This window comes from Battus philenor, unplaced genomic scaffold (assembly GCF_028537555.1).
Source record: "Battus philenor isolate CCGP_79_NKW_IND1 unplaced genomic scaffold, ilBatPhil1.0.hap1 SCAF_14, whole genome shotgun sequence".
In the NCBI taxonomy this organism is placed as follows: domain Eukaryota; kingdom Metazoa; phylum Arthropoda; class Insecta; order Lepidoptera; family Papilionidae; genus Battus; species Battus philenor.
Window position 1 is genome coordinate 12,298,175 of NW_027181676.1, and position 16,928 is coordinate 12,315,102.

General features: G+C 32.2%; 1 long non-coding RNA gene across 1 annotated transcript; it reads right to left on the reverse strand.

Annotated features, from left to right (window-relative positions):
• Positions 1-1,216: 1,216 nt before the first annotated feature.
• Positions 1,217-6,283, reverse strand: LOC137918417 (uncharacterized). The gene is made up of 2 exons (XR_011106692.1): positions 6,156-6,283; positions 1,217-2,049 (listed from the first exon to the last, which is right to left on the reverse strand). It is a non-coding gene; the product is annotated as an uncharacterized lncRNA (long non-coding RNA).
• Positions 6,284-16,928: the final 10,645 nt, after the last annotated feature.

Genomic DNA, 16,928 nt, shown 5'->3' on the forward strand with positions numbered 1-16,928 from the left:
AGGAGACGTTCTTACGCCGTAAGTATCGAAAGATTTTCTGAGAATGTACTGTGTTGAATACTTGTTGTTATTATATTATTGATAAACAATACTACTATTCGCAGAAGAACCAACGTCACCAACGTAACTTGAAGAATTACTCATCTGAAGTCGCAGTACGCGAGTCACATTGCTCGTGTAACCGATGGTAGTGGCTACCGAAAGGTTCTCAAGTGGCAACCACGACCAGGTAGACGCCTAGCTAGGCCGTCCATTAGGTGGACCAATGATCTCATATTTAGTTATCTTCTTTGAGGGAGACCTATACCTTTCAGTGGGCCTTTATCTGTCTGATAATGATGAGAATCTACTAAGATTAAATATTTTGTATCAAATACTGTCCAGTAGAAATCACATTTTTTCATTCAAATCACATTTAAAATTGTAAAAATCCTTTTAAATCGATGAATTTATGAGCCAGCGACCAGTTTACAGTTTCGTGATTTACTCTAAAGGATATTTTTATAAGTAGGTCGTATCTTTTTACCTACCTCTGCTCCGGTTTGTCAATTTTCTAAATTGCCACTCTTATATCACAGAGTAGGGTTGTATATTTGTTTGAAGTTTCTTTTTAATATTGGACGTAAGTGATTACAGGTATTTTATAATGGATCGTATATCGATTTTGTGATTTTCTGTCTCTCTGGTCGTTTCATTTACTGCTTCGAATCGAGGTTTATTTTGTATCAATATGCTGTCTTTGGTGGTTGTATTTATTAGTTTACTTTATTTCAGGACTAATTGGTAGCTCCAGCTCTATCATTCTCATCACTGTTTGAGGTTTCCGCCTCTAGGTCTCTTTCCTTCCATTTTACCAGGAGTTATAAAGATAAGTGTAGCACCGGACGTTCATTATCAAGGATAGACGACCTTGTTAAGGTTTAAATTTGTTCAACACGTTTTATTACAAATTTAAAATATGTATGGTATGTCGTCTTTTGTTTTGGTGCTATGAAACTAGGAAAGTAGATGTTGACATTAATGTTACACAAATCTACAACCAAATCAAACCGCTCGATATTTGCAATACGTCGTATTTCTATAAGTAATGTGCGATGAGAAGTGACGTCATGGATGTTTAGTTTCGCAGTTGGGAACGTTGAATGTTAAGTGGGTGAGAGAGACGCTACATATTGTTACGTACTGTAGGTTCTGACTCGAAATAAAACACCACTAGTTCACATGGAGTCCTTTATTCACAAATCAGACGGTCATCCTACTTGAATATAAAGTATACTTTCGCCATGATCTTATATCTCGATAAACAACACTGAACTGTCGTCAAGGAAGGAACATTTATACTGTGGATAGGGTATGTATGTTAGGTATTTTCGAGATAGTACGCGGTTAGAATTTCCAGGAACCGTACACAAAAAAATATAAATAACTTTATGTTCACGCGTGTTCTTGATCCTGGGGTTCAGTATTTATTGTTAAGAGAGTTGACTCTGTAGCTTGTGCTTTGTAACAATATGTTTTGGTTGTTATTATCCTTACATAATAAACAACGTTAACATAAATTTATCATCTCATTTTGAGAATATTAACTTTGATCCCAATTAGACATGAATGGTATTCTATAATTTGATATTAAATTGACTATGGATATTATAAATTAATAAAAGATGAAAATGATAATAAATAAGTCAATAAAGACGTCTTTTTAATTAATTTTAAATGAAATATTCATTTTGAAAATAATTTTACCAGAAAGCAATGGAGAGAGCTACACTCGGAGTTAACACTCGGAGTCAAATCAAAAATGCAAAAGAATCAAAGTTACGGACGTAACTTTAAGAATTGCTCATTTGTAGCAGTGGGCGGGGCACATTGTGCTCATCGAAAGGTTCTTGAGCGTCGACCACGAGCAGGTCGATCCAGCGTAGGTAGGCCTTACACTAGGTGAACCAACAACATGGATAAGTTTGTAGATATTTGGTGGATGCGGGTAGAGCAGGATTGGTCATCGTGAAGACCTTTGCAGAAGGCCCAGAAGTGGGCGTCTATCGGCTGAAAAGAAGAAGAAAACCAAAATTACCAATACTATAATTATATTCAGGATTGTCGTTCTTAAAAGTTGTAATATTTCACGAATCCCAGAATAAACTCTTTTGATGATTACATCTTCTTCAAGCATAGAACAAAGATATAAAAGTTTTATTTGTACACCGTTGACATAATGTAAGTCTGTATATCCCCGGGGCTGTACAAAGCTTCGAGAACACAAATGCGTCACATGACCTGAAGGTACATTTAAACTAAACAGATATTAAATTGCTTCATATTACGTTAATTTAAATTGTGCAAACCAGTATAAATCTGTTTTTGTGTGGACTGCGGACGTGCGGACATAATAAAAGAAAACGCATAAAAAACTAACTAATTCTAACAGATATGAAAATATTTTTAGTAACAGTATTAATTTTTTTTGCGGTGACTAGGACTACATATAAAAGTCTCACATGCAAAATAACTCTACACGTTACGATTGACTAGGAATTCATTTAATTTAATATTTTTACATAATAGTAAAGAAAAACTACAATGGGCGGTCTTATCACACGAGGCAATTTCTTCCAGGCAACCGTAGTATAGAAATAGTAGAGCGATAAGTAGCGAATAGTCAACTTGTATATATAGACAGAAATTACATTTATACACACATACATATACGTTTGCACACATTGTGACATTTGTTCATATATATTTATAATAAACAAAATAGATAGAGTATAATACATAATAAAAAATTAAAATGTCTAACTAACTTGGATCGCACTTGCTTCAGAAAGAACAAATAAACAGAGAAAGCAAAAAGATGAATTTAAGAATAAACAATCAATGATCTAGTAAATATCTATTTTTTATTTATTTATTTAAACACTTAATGACGAGGGTATTCTCTACCAGTTAACGGTTAGACGGTGCAGAGATAAATTAAGAAAGGTAGATGAAACAAGTTAATATCATAAAACATGAAAATTCAATTAAATGAGGAAAATCAAAATGAAAAGGAAAATAATAGCTTGTAAACCATTTTCTTAAACGTAGAGAGTTGACTTAGCACGTCATATATTTAGCGATACGCGTTCCACAATCGAACGGCCTTCGTGATAAAACATATAAACATTATCTCTTGTACTCGGATACTACGCATTCTTTTTTTCTATAAAATTATTCCAAAATGCTTTTATCAGTTAAAGACACTACTGTGTAGTCAGTTTTTATGACGAGTGTATTCTGTATTTCACTAAACGCTCAATATGTCTCCGTAGTCCGGTACAGAAGTTCCTAGCTTCCATTTTTATTGTTGATAACTTCAATTATTTTCCAATTTTAAATTTTTCATATACCCTACAAATAAAATTTGTCTTATATTAAAAATGGCACAAAAATAACACACTTAAACATGTTTTCGTGTATTGTTATTTAAAGTAGATAATATAATTACTGTAGTACAATCTCGACAATTTTATAACATTACTTCTATTGGGACATAAGGGTCGTCAAAAAGAGTTTTTTATAACATCTCCTTTTAATTTTTGATCATAAGATATGTTTATTGGCTGCTACCTACAAGTGTAATTATTAATTACATTTAACGAGTAACCTTCCTTGCTTTATTGTATACAGTTTCATCGTCGTAATTTCTGCCCTGAGACCTCTACTGTTGGACATAGGCTTCTTTTGGAGATTTTTAATAAAACCTATTGGATGCTCCAATCTAGCATTCTCCGATGTTTATACCAAGATTTTTCTGTCTTCCTTGTTGTCCTACTCTACGCTTGCCTGTCTGTGATCTCTACTCAAGAATCTTAAAGCTCCGGTATTCATCAATACTATGGGCTATGTGGTCTGCCCACTGCTACAATTATAGATTTTTTCTATCTATAAGAACCTTCCTCGTGTCGAGAAGAAGAAAAAAAAATAGCCTAATTGATCGAGCCGTTGTCAAGACCAAATAAAATCGACTAAGATTAGCAAAATATTAGTCGATTTTATTTGGTCCCAAAGACAAGGAAAGAATTTGAAGTATTTAATGTCAATTTCCTGTATTTTCTGTCAATTCACTACACTAGTAGTAGTTAAAAATTCATGTAAAGTTATAATTTGTTTACATGTGAACAGGCATGTAGATTGAAATATGAACTTACATAAACCGTTGATATAGCATGTGCCAAAATGATAGAGAAAATTTCATTATTGAGACATTACACAATCGTATTTTAGATGGAAATTCCATTTTACGTCTGTAATGGAATCCTCTCCGGAGGTGCTCCCTTGAGCATGTAATGAGGTTATAAATCGATTCCAGCAATACTGCAGTAAGCACTTTTTGATTCCGAGCACACACTGTGGCCATGTGTTTAATAACCGCCAATGCGTCGCTAAAAACTTTGTTGATTTCGTTTCGGGTGTGGTTAAAAGATTTGTTATAAATCAAAAACTTATTTGTAACTCATTTTCCAGTTTCTTTATTGTTAACTTAGGTATAGATTTACCTTTTATTTTATTTATTTCTCGCCAACAATTTTTTTTAAGAAGGGGCTGTTTTTTAAAAAGTTTGCCTATAATATTACGATGTTACACAGGCTCCTGGCATACGAAGTTGTGAGGAAAACATGGTATTTATTTGCTATTAAATACGAAATATACTTTAATAATCTATGTATGCTTCTGGTTTAGACACCATAGACGGGCAAGCGCTGAGTGGCATACACACTGGGTAGATAGACGACCTAGTAAAGATCGTCCGAAGCTTCCAAGTAGTCCTATTGAAAATCTACGTGAAAAGCCTATTTTCGACAGTGGACTTCTAAAGTGATGATGATGGTCCTCTTGTATCTGAGACGTCTACACTCACGCAAGCACGTACGTACACACCCACGAAATCATATTTATATACACAAACATTGTTTTTTTTTGTTTTCTGTCCTAACTTACTTTAAGCTTGTTATTGCTGTGATTTTTAGTTCTATTTACGTGTTTATTTTTTATTAAAGGATGACAACCTTGACTTCAGTAACATACATGTAACTGAATGAAATCAATATTAATGAACTGAGACATACGACGAAGAAAGTTTTTGACCTGATCACGAAAAACATTATTTTTGTTAAGAAGTATATAATCGATAAATTTATGTAACAAATTTACGTGGACCTATCTTAGTAATTAAACAAAGAAATTACATCTTTTACTCATTCTACACTTTAAACCAGTGTTTCCCAACCTTTATGGAGCCATGTCTCTTTCTAAAATATTTATGACCCTCATATGTAACATACGTAATATATAATATTACATAATTAGATTGATAACTTAAGAATCTAAACGATAGGTTTTAGAAAGAAATCACTTGAAAATTTTTATCGAAACATAGTATTTTTTTAAAAACATATAATGAAAACTGAAATATAAACTCCCAATAATTTTAAGGAAAATTTTTCTATATTTTTTTTTTTTTTGTATACATGATTATTCTTCTCAATAATGCATTCATGTCAGAGCAGTTGTTATCATGCCTTCATCTGTTCCGGTGCCCCCACTACTCTCTCTATGAGGAGAATAATTATTTACCGAAATTAGTTAACAATTTTCTTTAGCGAATAAGTTTAACTCCTAGATCAATAAAGTTGCCGAGTCCATTTTACAATTGTTCCCTCCTCTTAATAATTAAATTGCCCTCTCGTGAGATGTGGGTACTTTGGGAAACATTGCTTTTAACTATAAATAGTTATTGATGAGTACCAAAAAAAAATACTTTCTACTTTATTTTTTGATTTAATATTAGTAATTAAAATTATCTTTGTTATTATTAGTTATATTTTAAATGTTTCGTATTTTGCAAGATTTTAGAAATAATTAAATATGTAACATGCAATTTAATAGTTTAAATAGACGTCAAATTTTTGACAGCGAAAGGCAGATATTTTAATTTGCTCTGTGCTTTATATTGGAAAAGAATAGGGCTGATTTTACTATTATATTAGAAACTATATGACCGCATAAATTGATTTCATACCAAACAATAGTCGATTTGTTTTTTTTTCCATATCAAGATAGATTTCAATTACAAATCTATCTATAGGTGAATTAAAAAAATAACGTTCCACCTTACATTTACGGCGAATGGAGGCGGCCAATCTGTTGGAACTAACTGAACTAACGCAGCATACAGTCCACGCGCCATTCCGAAAGGCTACTCGAGTTAAATGGCTCGTTGAATCGAGCGTACACTCCCCGTACGAGGCTCCTTGATAAATGAAATTCCCTAACGACCAGAACATCACGCCGTTATAGAAAATGACACTCGAGTAACGAGCGAATTTCTCTGCATACGAATTGTTACATTTTTGAGACAAAGATATTTGCGGAACTCTGTGATGAGAAAATAAATGAAGAACCTCTATAATATTTTATTGAAATAGCAGAAAAATATACTAAAAAGGACTTAAAATAAATTTTATTGTATTTATAAAATATAGAGAAAAAAAAAGTAATCAAACTTTGTAATATATTAAGTATATTTTAAGGTCACATAAGACACTGTTAATGATAATAAGTATGAATACATAAATAATCGATCAACTTATTCTAATCACTAATTACAGATCATATTTGCATTAGAAGAAATAATTTTAAACAGCTTACCTCACTGATGAATTAGGTTTTTTACAATATAATGACTGAAGGATGCTATTATGGGGGAATTTAATTTGATTGAATGAAATTAAGCTTTTCTGAAATTCTTAAAATGCTACGTAGTACCTTTCCCACGTTAATATATATAAATACATATATATATATATATATAGTTGTGTAAGTATTCTTGTATGTATGTATGGTATGTTTGTATTTGTATATACCCCTAAACTGCCCTCCTCTTCATGTCTCTCACCTTCATCCAAAGATTATCTGGTAGAGTTCGCCTCAGGCGATAGGACCGCCTCTAGTACTGTATGAATTGTTTCTTTTTTTCCTCTTTTTATTGTATATCGTGTACAAAGTGTTAATAAATAAAATAAATTAAACTAATAAATAATATCATCCTAATTTTTTCCATTCAGTTATATAATTTACAAACTGTTTGTTTTATAGATATCAACCATTATTCTAGCAACTAAACAACCACAGCTCGTTATAATAGGTAATAAGTAGCAATATATCTCACCATATTTTATGTACATTTACCTAATGAACACGTAGCACGCAAGAACAAAAACCTCAGGAATTTCACGTAAAAATAAATGACCCAAGCTACTTTATATATTACATCGTACCACTATTTAGGCTTGTCGACTGCCCACATTAGTTCATTTTTGGAACGGACTTCTTTAACAACGTAATTAGGATTATTTAAAATTAAATTAGGTATATAAAATAAAATTAGAAAAAGGAGTTTAATCTGTGAGGGATCTGTTACCCGGGTCGTCAGCCCCACGCAACGTACTAGGTCCTTTTTCATATAACCCAATATATCCCGTAAGTTGTGAAACACTGAGAAGTTACCTCTATCAAAATATCGTGTAGCAGGTAACCTCTATTACCTTGGCATGTAATTCGATTCGTCTAGATAATAAATTAACGTTTAAACGAAGCCTTCTCACATTAACTCTAGTACTCGAATTGAATTTATTATGAAGAAATATTTAACAGCAGAATTACTTTTCAGTTTCGATATTTCAACTCTCTGCATCATATGTAATAATCTACACATATCGTCGTTTCACCCGATAAACGCTAACTACAAGGCAACCTCCCTCAAATATATGTGTGGAGAGATACAAAGTATGAATTAAAAAAAATTGTATCCCGGGAATTGGACCCGCGACTTAAGATTGCGTGATTCATTCACACTTGGTGCATTAATTATGAAGGATTACCAGAACTCATAAAAAAACTTTCCAGAGGATATGCAGATGACATTCATCTGCGTATCATAATACCACGCTGCAATCGCCAACCAGCCTACCTCCTTGCCCGACACAAGGCAGAGGAGTACAAAGGGTTCCCAAAAAGGTGGGGGGGGGCCTTTAAAAACAGTTCTATTTGTAATCTATGGATTAGTCAAAAAAGAAATATTTTAAAACTCTACTTGATACTTCTTTTATGAAATACGGATCTTTCTGTACATTACATACGAACAATACTTTGTACTCTGGAATAATTCTGTATATAGTTTTTCAATTATGATAACTAACACAACTTAAAACTTTTTAAAAGACTGAGCTGTGCTAGCCCAGCGGTATCGGACTGAGACTTGCGATCGTAGGTCACGAATTCTATTCCTGGTAAACAATATTAAATAATTCAAACTTTCTGCATTAATTATATAGAATTGCCACTGCTCAGAAACAAATTTTCAGAAGATGGACAACAGTGTCTTCTACGTACCATAATACCACACTGCGATTGCCAACCCGCCTGCCAAACTTGGCTGTTATGGTAAATCCCTTCATAAATGTCATTGGGTGAGCCAATATAAAATTGAGTGCATTGCAATAGGGCTGAACGACGGAACTTAAAAAATATAAAAAATCCTTGAAAATAATTTATATTTTTTTGGCGCCAGTGTTCATATTTTTTTTTGGTTCCGGCTATTGGGAGCCTCTAGTACCACTATTTTGTTTGGGACTTTATTTACAAATAATTTTTTCAGGGTTTTATCTTTATTCTACACTCACTTTTATTCTTCTCAATTTCTTTTATTGTTTCCTTTTATCCTTCACAATATCTTGCAATTATTTTTTGTTCTTTCATTCCTTCTTGCTTTCATCGCCTTTCTTTCCTCATCTTTTTTACTCTTAGATGGCTAGGTACAATTTTATTTCTAATCTTTATTTTATTCTTACATTTTCTATCCTTATCTTAATATCACAGGTTTGTTTAGATTAGACTTTTTAATACATTAGAGTCTTGTCTTACATGCTATTATTATTTAATAAGTTCTTTTACATGTGCATATTATTCATTTTGGTGTTAGTTGGTGATTTGGTAGTAATGTTCATATTAGGAGCGACAATGTGCAAAAGTAAAACATTAAATGAATGTATTCTTTTCCAAGTTTCTTATAAATAAAAAATACTATATTGATATCTCAAGTTACACAGCTACCATAAATCATTGCTCTGTGACTTATCGAAGTTGTTAGACATCGGCGATATATTCTGACGCGGTGTCACATTGTCGCCAAATGTCGTCGCTGGGCGATGACGTATTTCATATTTCATTCCTGTTATTTATTTACCAGTTTACTCTGGACGAAAGTCTTACATATGGCTATTTTATTCGTATCACAAATATTACTTTAGATTTTTTATTGCTATTATATATTTCTTTTATTGTTTTTCGTTATGTTCGACGGGCTCATGTTTGGCGTTTAACGGGTAATGCAAATAGGTGTCACAGTAAAAGAATACGAATTAATGTTTGTCACAGTTATTAGTGTTATAGGCTGCGTTCATACAAAAACGAGATTAAGAGTACAATCTATTATTATTATTCGATACATACAAAACGTCAAACTACAAAATCGGTTGGTTTTTTTTTCAAAAATCTCATAATGAATCAAAATTTCTATCATGTGAAAATACGAAAAATATTTTAATGGTTGAGATGAAATGAAAAACTTTTCTGAATTTAAAACATGTAGTAGCCAACTTTAGATATTTAATTATTCTGTTCATTTACCTTGACATTTACATATTACAAAAACCTTGAACTTTATATGTACTGTATTGATGTTCTTTGATAAGATTTGCGACTAAAGGATGGATGACGATATGACTCTCTTAAATTCTCTTAATTTCAAAAAAGAGAGAGAGTGTTTTCAGTTGCAAGGTCTTTCCTGAAGATTCATATGAGTGAATTTTCCATAATCGTCACACTTGGTAGGCGGGTTGGTGATCGCAGTGAGGTATAATAGTACACAGAGGATGTTGCTGCCCATCCTCTGGTAACTTATGACCAATGGCAGTTCTACAACTTAATGCATGAAGTAGGATTTGGGAAACGAATCCTGGACCTAAGATCGCAAGTCTAAGTCCTCTTTTGCTGAGATACCACTGCTCACAGATTGTCAGTTGTTACTGGATATATAACTGTAATCCGTTGAAGTTGTAAACAGATCAAAATATAATAATATTAAATCAGATCGCTGTAGGCACGTGGCTATTGTGTAACAATAGATTATTACAGAAACCTAACACCATATAAATGTATATGTATATAGTATACGACATAATTTTAACAATACTCCTGTCACGCTCCAGATATAGAACAAATAGAACAAGGTGACGTCCAATCAAAGACGTTTTGCCAGCCTACGTCTCAAGTGGAAAGCAAACTGTCGAATGTCTGTTATATCGGAACGTTGTTAAACATTGTACCAGTTACATTATTACTAACAATATATACGAACATATAGTAATAAACATATTAAAAAGAGAAATTAATAGATTAATATCTGAAAATAAAAAAAACAGACTTGTAGTATTTTTCTGTCATCATCATTTTCATTTTAGCCGTAGGATGTCCACGGCTGGACATAAACTTACTCAGCTGAAATTATATGCATCTACCGTCTCTCGAGGACCTTGAAAAGATTTTCCACCTTGTGGATGGACGTTCTTTGTTGCATTTACCGGTCTGTGTTCACTGCTCTAGAGCTTTAAGGAACCTTCTTCTTTTTCTTTTTAGCTGATAGACGGTCACTGCAAGGCTCAAGATCGTCACGATACTTTGACTTCCTGAGACTTTTACTATATCATCGGTCAACCTTGGGGGCGGCTTAATGTTAAAAAAAGCTCTGAAAATAAATAGACGACAAAAGTCACCTTTGAAGCTAGACTCAATCAAGATTGTAAACGAAAAACCTTTACTCAACAGCGTAAACTTACACAAACGTTATTTAATCTGGAATTATGACGTAAACGAAATGTTCCGACAAAAGATAGTAAAGTTAATCTTTTATGTTCAACCAACCTTTGAAGATAAATTGGAAAATCACTTGCTGGAAAATATTTTCAATGTCATTTATATAACACAATCTACAGGTTCGTATCAAGTCAATTATAACAGATTGAAAATTTATTTTTTCAAGAATTTATTTTGTTCCTTCTTTTATTTAAATATCAATCTACAAGAAAAACATGAGACATTTGTCAAAACAATGTAACAGTATTTTTAACCCAATTTCATACCACATAAGAAGTGTGTGAAGTGAATTTATTTTAAGCTTTTAGCTCATTTGTGAGCAAAAATCTTAAAATATCTTTCATCTATTTCTAATCAACTTGTATAAAGTGATCAGTCTGAAATATATTACATTATTTGATTTATTTTATTGAAATGCAACAAGCTAATAACTTCTGGCAGTTTAAAATCTTCAGGTTACGTTCAGTTTTTTTTAAAACTCTCTTAAACTTCTGGTTTTTGGATAAAGTGTCTCATACATTAATTGACAGCAAGAAATCTTTACATCCATCTTTTAGAGCTTTTATACCTATAGCATAACCAATAAATTTGTATATTTAACATATGATACAACTACTGTACATTAAAAAATTGATTCCTTTAATAATAAATAAACGATAAATCAGTTGAAGCATAGTGGGAGAGGACTGAGACTTGCGAACATTGTTCGCGAGTTCGATTCCTTTGATACGATCTTATATATTTCACACTTTTTACATTAAACTATAGGATTGCCACTGACTACTAGAAAATGGGCAACAGCATCCGCTGAATACGGTTTGGCGATCGCAGTGATATATTATGAAATACAACACTGCGATCGCCAAGCGTGGGGATTAGGATATATTACAATAGATATATTTGGAGAACCATAAACTGAGGAATATAGGATACATCAGTAATTATATTTACACTAAATGATGGAACAAAAATGAAACGTTTTATTATACGAGTATTGCATAATTTTGATGAAACTAAAGAATTAGTCTAAAATGTTATCAATATGTTATGTAATATCATCCATTGTATTTTACGTACAACTTTTCAGTGTCATTATACTTCACATTTAAAAAAAAATAATGTTATAAATTAATGTTATAATCCTTTTTATTTATAAAATCATATGTCTATCCATTTTATTACTGTTGCTGTCTACATAAAAAATACATCTTCGTCTTTCATTTGTGTGACTTCCCCAACTGGAAATAAGCCTTCGGCAAGGATTTTTAATATAACCAGTTAAAAGTGGACTGTATTCAGCGTCCTTCGATGAACTCTTCTGGGTCACCTATCCAGCTTGTGGGTTTACGTTAATTACGCTTGTCTGTCTGCAGGTTTCGCTTAAGAACAGAGTTGCCCAAACTTTTTTGTGTCGTAGACCCCTAGCCATGTTTTTCCGTGTTGGGTAGACCCCCTACTTACCTGATATTGATTTCCTATAAATTTCTAACTGTAGTGAAGTTTAGTGTTAAAAACTTAAAGTAAAAACACATGATAATTTATACATTTATTAATTGAATTTAAATTAAAACTACTCAAAATAAAATTTTGTATCTGTTATGTAAAATATATGTAACATTTAAAAATTTTTTTTTCGTTGACATAGACCCCTAGGGGTCGATATAGACCACTTTGGGAATCACTGCTTTAGAATCTAGAAGTCCCGGTGGCTATCTGTTCTACGAGCTATATGGCCAAACTGCTACTTCAACTGGCCATCTCACATATTACGATACAGTTAATTTTTAGATTAATGTCGTCTGTACTAGGATTAATGGTCATAAATTGTTACCGTACGAGAGGCAGAGGCGACGATAATCCATTTGTCATGAACGCAATTATCCTGTGTCCGTTAATAATTGATTATCGTATTATTATTTAACTGCAACATGGAAACAATTCCAGTTGAAATGTGGAGTGTCGACACTAATATATCATTCAACACCTTCATACAAATTATGTTTCAGTTATTAAACATATAGTTTGATAAATTTATCATTAATTGTGTTACACACTTTTAACATATGTAGATATATAAAATGTAATAGTTTGAAAATAGAATTTGAGGTTAAAACCAGAATTTTTGAATGATTCTGATTACTAACTTGAAAGAGATTTAAGCTAAAGACATGTAGATAAAACTTAAAGTCAATAAGTACTATGCGAGTGTGGCACGTGTAAAGTAACAAAGGAAATCACGTGACGGATTCAAGTCTGGTTAACCTTCAAGTATTCTGGTGTGGTAAAATATCCAACGTCGACTTTTTGGAGAAATGTCAAGAGAATTAGATCGAAAAACAGATCAAGCGACGCAAGAGGGCATAAATAGGTAGGCAAGCCATGGATTTGTTCCAAGCAGACTCGATAGGCTGTTTAATTGCTAAAAATTAACGCATTGGTTGCAGCGTGGTGTATAGTGAAACTCAGGGAAGGTCCAACGGGAAACTTACTTTAAACGTAAATCATATATAGTATTTTTTGTGACCTGACCACATAAGTACATAATATGTATTGGCTAACGCTTAACGCTGTTGAGATCAAACTAGTAATAGGTTCTTATTGTTAATTTTGGAAAAAAAAATATGAAAATTAAACACACCGGGTAAAATTTAGTAAGGGTGACATTGACGAAATGGCATGTAATCTATTGAAACTAACAAATAAATAACTATGAAATTAACAAACCAATTTACATTAATATAATTACAATAGAAACAATACAAGGCCGATCTATATATGTAACGATATAGAGCGTAAAGAATTTCTTATTCCATCACACCTCTGAACAAAACGAACAACGCAATTTAATCTGTAATTAGTGGACGATCGTATTTATTGTGACACGTATAAAAATAAATTATTCTAAATTTGAATTTTAGTGAAATGTCACTGGCAATTTATATATTATTGAATGTTATTTTTTATATTTCACACAACGACGCGTTCAACGCTAAGCCAAGATACGATGAAAAGGATGCAGAGTCGCTGTTCTTTAAATTCGAACGTGAATATAACAAGTTTTACAAGAACTATGAAGATTGGTTGGCGCATTACGAGGCGTTCGTGCAGACTTTAATGTGGATAAACTATTTGAATGCGATTCAGAATGTGACGGTTTACGATATAGACGGCTTATCCGATCAAACGCCAGACGAATCGAAAAAGATGTTCATAAGGATGTTTGCGCGTGAGTGAGTAAAGATAAGCTTTTTTAATTAAAATTTTTACGCAATATTTCGTTATTTCTTATTTAATATACCCATTTACTTTAACCTTTTATACAAAATTTTAACCAATTATTTTCAAGTGTAAGATTGAATTTTTAAAATATTACTGAAACTTTAAACTGTTGATTTTTTAATGCAGATGGTAGATTGCTTCTGCATGAGGTCGCAAAATTATTTAATGGTGATGTTCAATTAGCTGCCCGGTATGTTTTTAAAGCTACGATATCATTAGGACAATCACATAATGATCCTAGGAATCTTAGCCATCACCAAGTTAGCGATAAGTAGTATTTTAATACTTCCGTAACACAGTTGTACACCTAACAATGTAATCATAGGTGACGATGGGAGTTGCTCAGTGTTCCTTAGGTTTTACAACGTAATTGAAAGTGCAATAGTAAAGACCCTATAATTAAGAAGAAAAACTAAATGTGATAATATTGTTTAAAAATAAATAAATAGATAAGGTGTTTACAAATAAAAATTAAAAGAAAGGTACTAGTTAATAGTACGTAAGGCTGTATATATTGTGATGAAATGACGGTGAGCGATGTATGGAGATATCTGACAGAAAGGTAAAGAATTTGTGAAGCCTGAAAAATTTATTAAATCTCTGTAAACCAAGTCCTTTTTCCACATAAAAGTGTGGGTGAAAGGTCCCTTAAAGCAGGGGTCATTAAAAAAATCAAGGAACTGAGCATGCCATCTCGCCTTTTCATGTTTTTTTTTCCATTTAAGATAATTTACGGTGATTTATCTACGTAATAAAAAAGAAGTCAAAAGAGTCCAATTTGAAATAAATTATAAACGGACCGAGCTTCTCTGTAATGACATCCTTCAACTTTAAGCTACAACGTTTCCAAACTCGCCCCGATCTGATAATATCCCATGACAAACACAGACGGAATTTTTTTTAGTTATCTTCACATTATATTTAACGTTGTTATACATTAATTCATTTCTAAGTTTTATTATCGCTTAATAAATCCTTCACACCATAACGAGCTTTTTAACAAGCTTCGCAGGCTTTATGAATCATAGAGAAAGATTATCATTTTTAGTGATAATCTTTGTCGATGTCGTCATTTCAGCTTAAAGACGCCCAGTATTGCAAGGTATAGGCCTCTCCGAGAAATATCTATGGGGGGATATATCATAATCGCCATGCTTGGCAGGATTGGCGATGATAAATAAGTATTATGTTATACAGAGGATGCTGCTGCCCATTCTTCGACAGCTAGTTTGTGAGCAGTGGCAACACTATATAATTAATGCACAAAGTCTCAATTATATGAGATCGTACACAGGGAATCGAATATGGGACTCATAATTGCAAGTCTCAGTACTCTATCGCTGTTGGTTTAATGCTTAAACAACCTCACGTTAGAAGTATCTGAGGCAGGTTCCTTGGTGATCATAAAAAGATAAAAGTAATGTACTAGCTATTATTAAAATCATTTAAATATTTAGTTCACCGATGCCCTAAATTACACAAATCTATATTCTCACTATTACGGGAATAGATTTAAAATGAACCATTACTTTAACTCCTGACTTATATATGGTTATCTTGATTAGAAATAAACTAGACTGTTGAAGTTTTAGATTGCATCTATTTAAACACCTCATTTCTCTCATAGTGGACTGGTAGGAAAAGCTTTTAGGCAGTAAGTGCCCTTTGTGACACTTTTAAACAACTTCATTCCACTTTTACCATGTGAATGAAATGAAACTACAAAACTCGCTGTGAAAGGCGTATAGTACTAGATAATCAAGCGAGGTATTTTTGTGTCAAGTCTAGAATACTCTTCAATTGCACGGAAGATACCTCGATAATTTTTTCATTTATTCTCTCATAATTATTTTACTTTGTGTACAAGTTAAGACTTCAATTATAGAAAATTGGAAAAACAAGTTATTAATGTTTCCCATTTGTAATTTTTATTTGTTTCTATATTAATTATTTACAACTCATGCGTTTTTGTTTATCTATTTTGTTTTAACAAACTATTCATTTTATTGTTAAAATAAAAAAAAATAGGAACAAGGAATGTGGCGGAGGAAGAGAGGCGATGAATGAAAGAACGAAAAGAAAAGAAAGTGTGATAGCAATAGATATTGGAAAGGATGAGAGAGAAAAACGTAAATAAAATATTAACAATGAAAAAAAGATTGCTAAATAAAATCCTTGTCCCAAATACGATAGCGTGAAAAAGAGGTCCGCAATAATGGCGGCCTTATGAAAAAAATAAAACCATACATACAATGTATAGTAGATCTCGCTTGAGCAATATGGAGTGGAGAAAATGCAATTTTTTGAATCATTTTTGTGGTTGGTAACATTTTGCTACGATTAGAATTATTTATTAAATGACAATCTTTCTATTTTTTATGAATGACGACAATGAGGAGAAAGGTAGATTTATACTTTAATTTAAATGGGTACGTTTATTCAATGTTCCAACACAAAAGACTATTTTGTTTAAATTCTAAATTTTTAATTAAACTTCGGTGAATGGTTGATGTATTTAAAGATGATTTATACTTATATTTATGTGCGTGTACTCAAAATTTAAAATATAGTATCTATTTTAATCCCGATTTAATTTAGATTTGATTTTTAAAACACTAAACAACTAAGCTACAGCATTCAATTAAGTAGAAGTTCTGTCTTCGCGGCCTTAG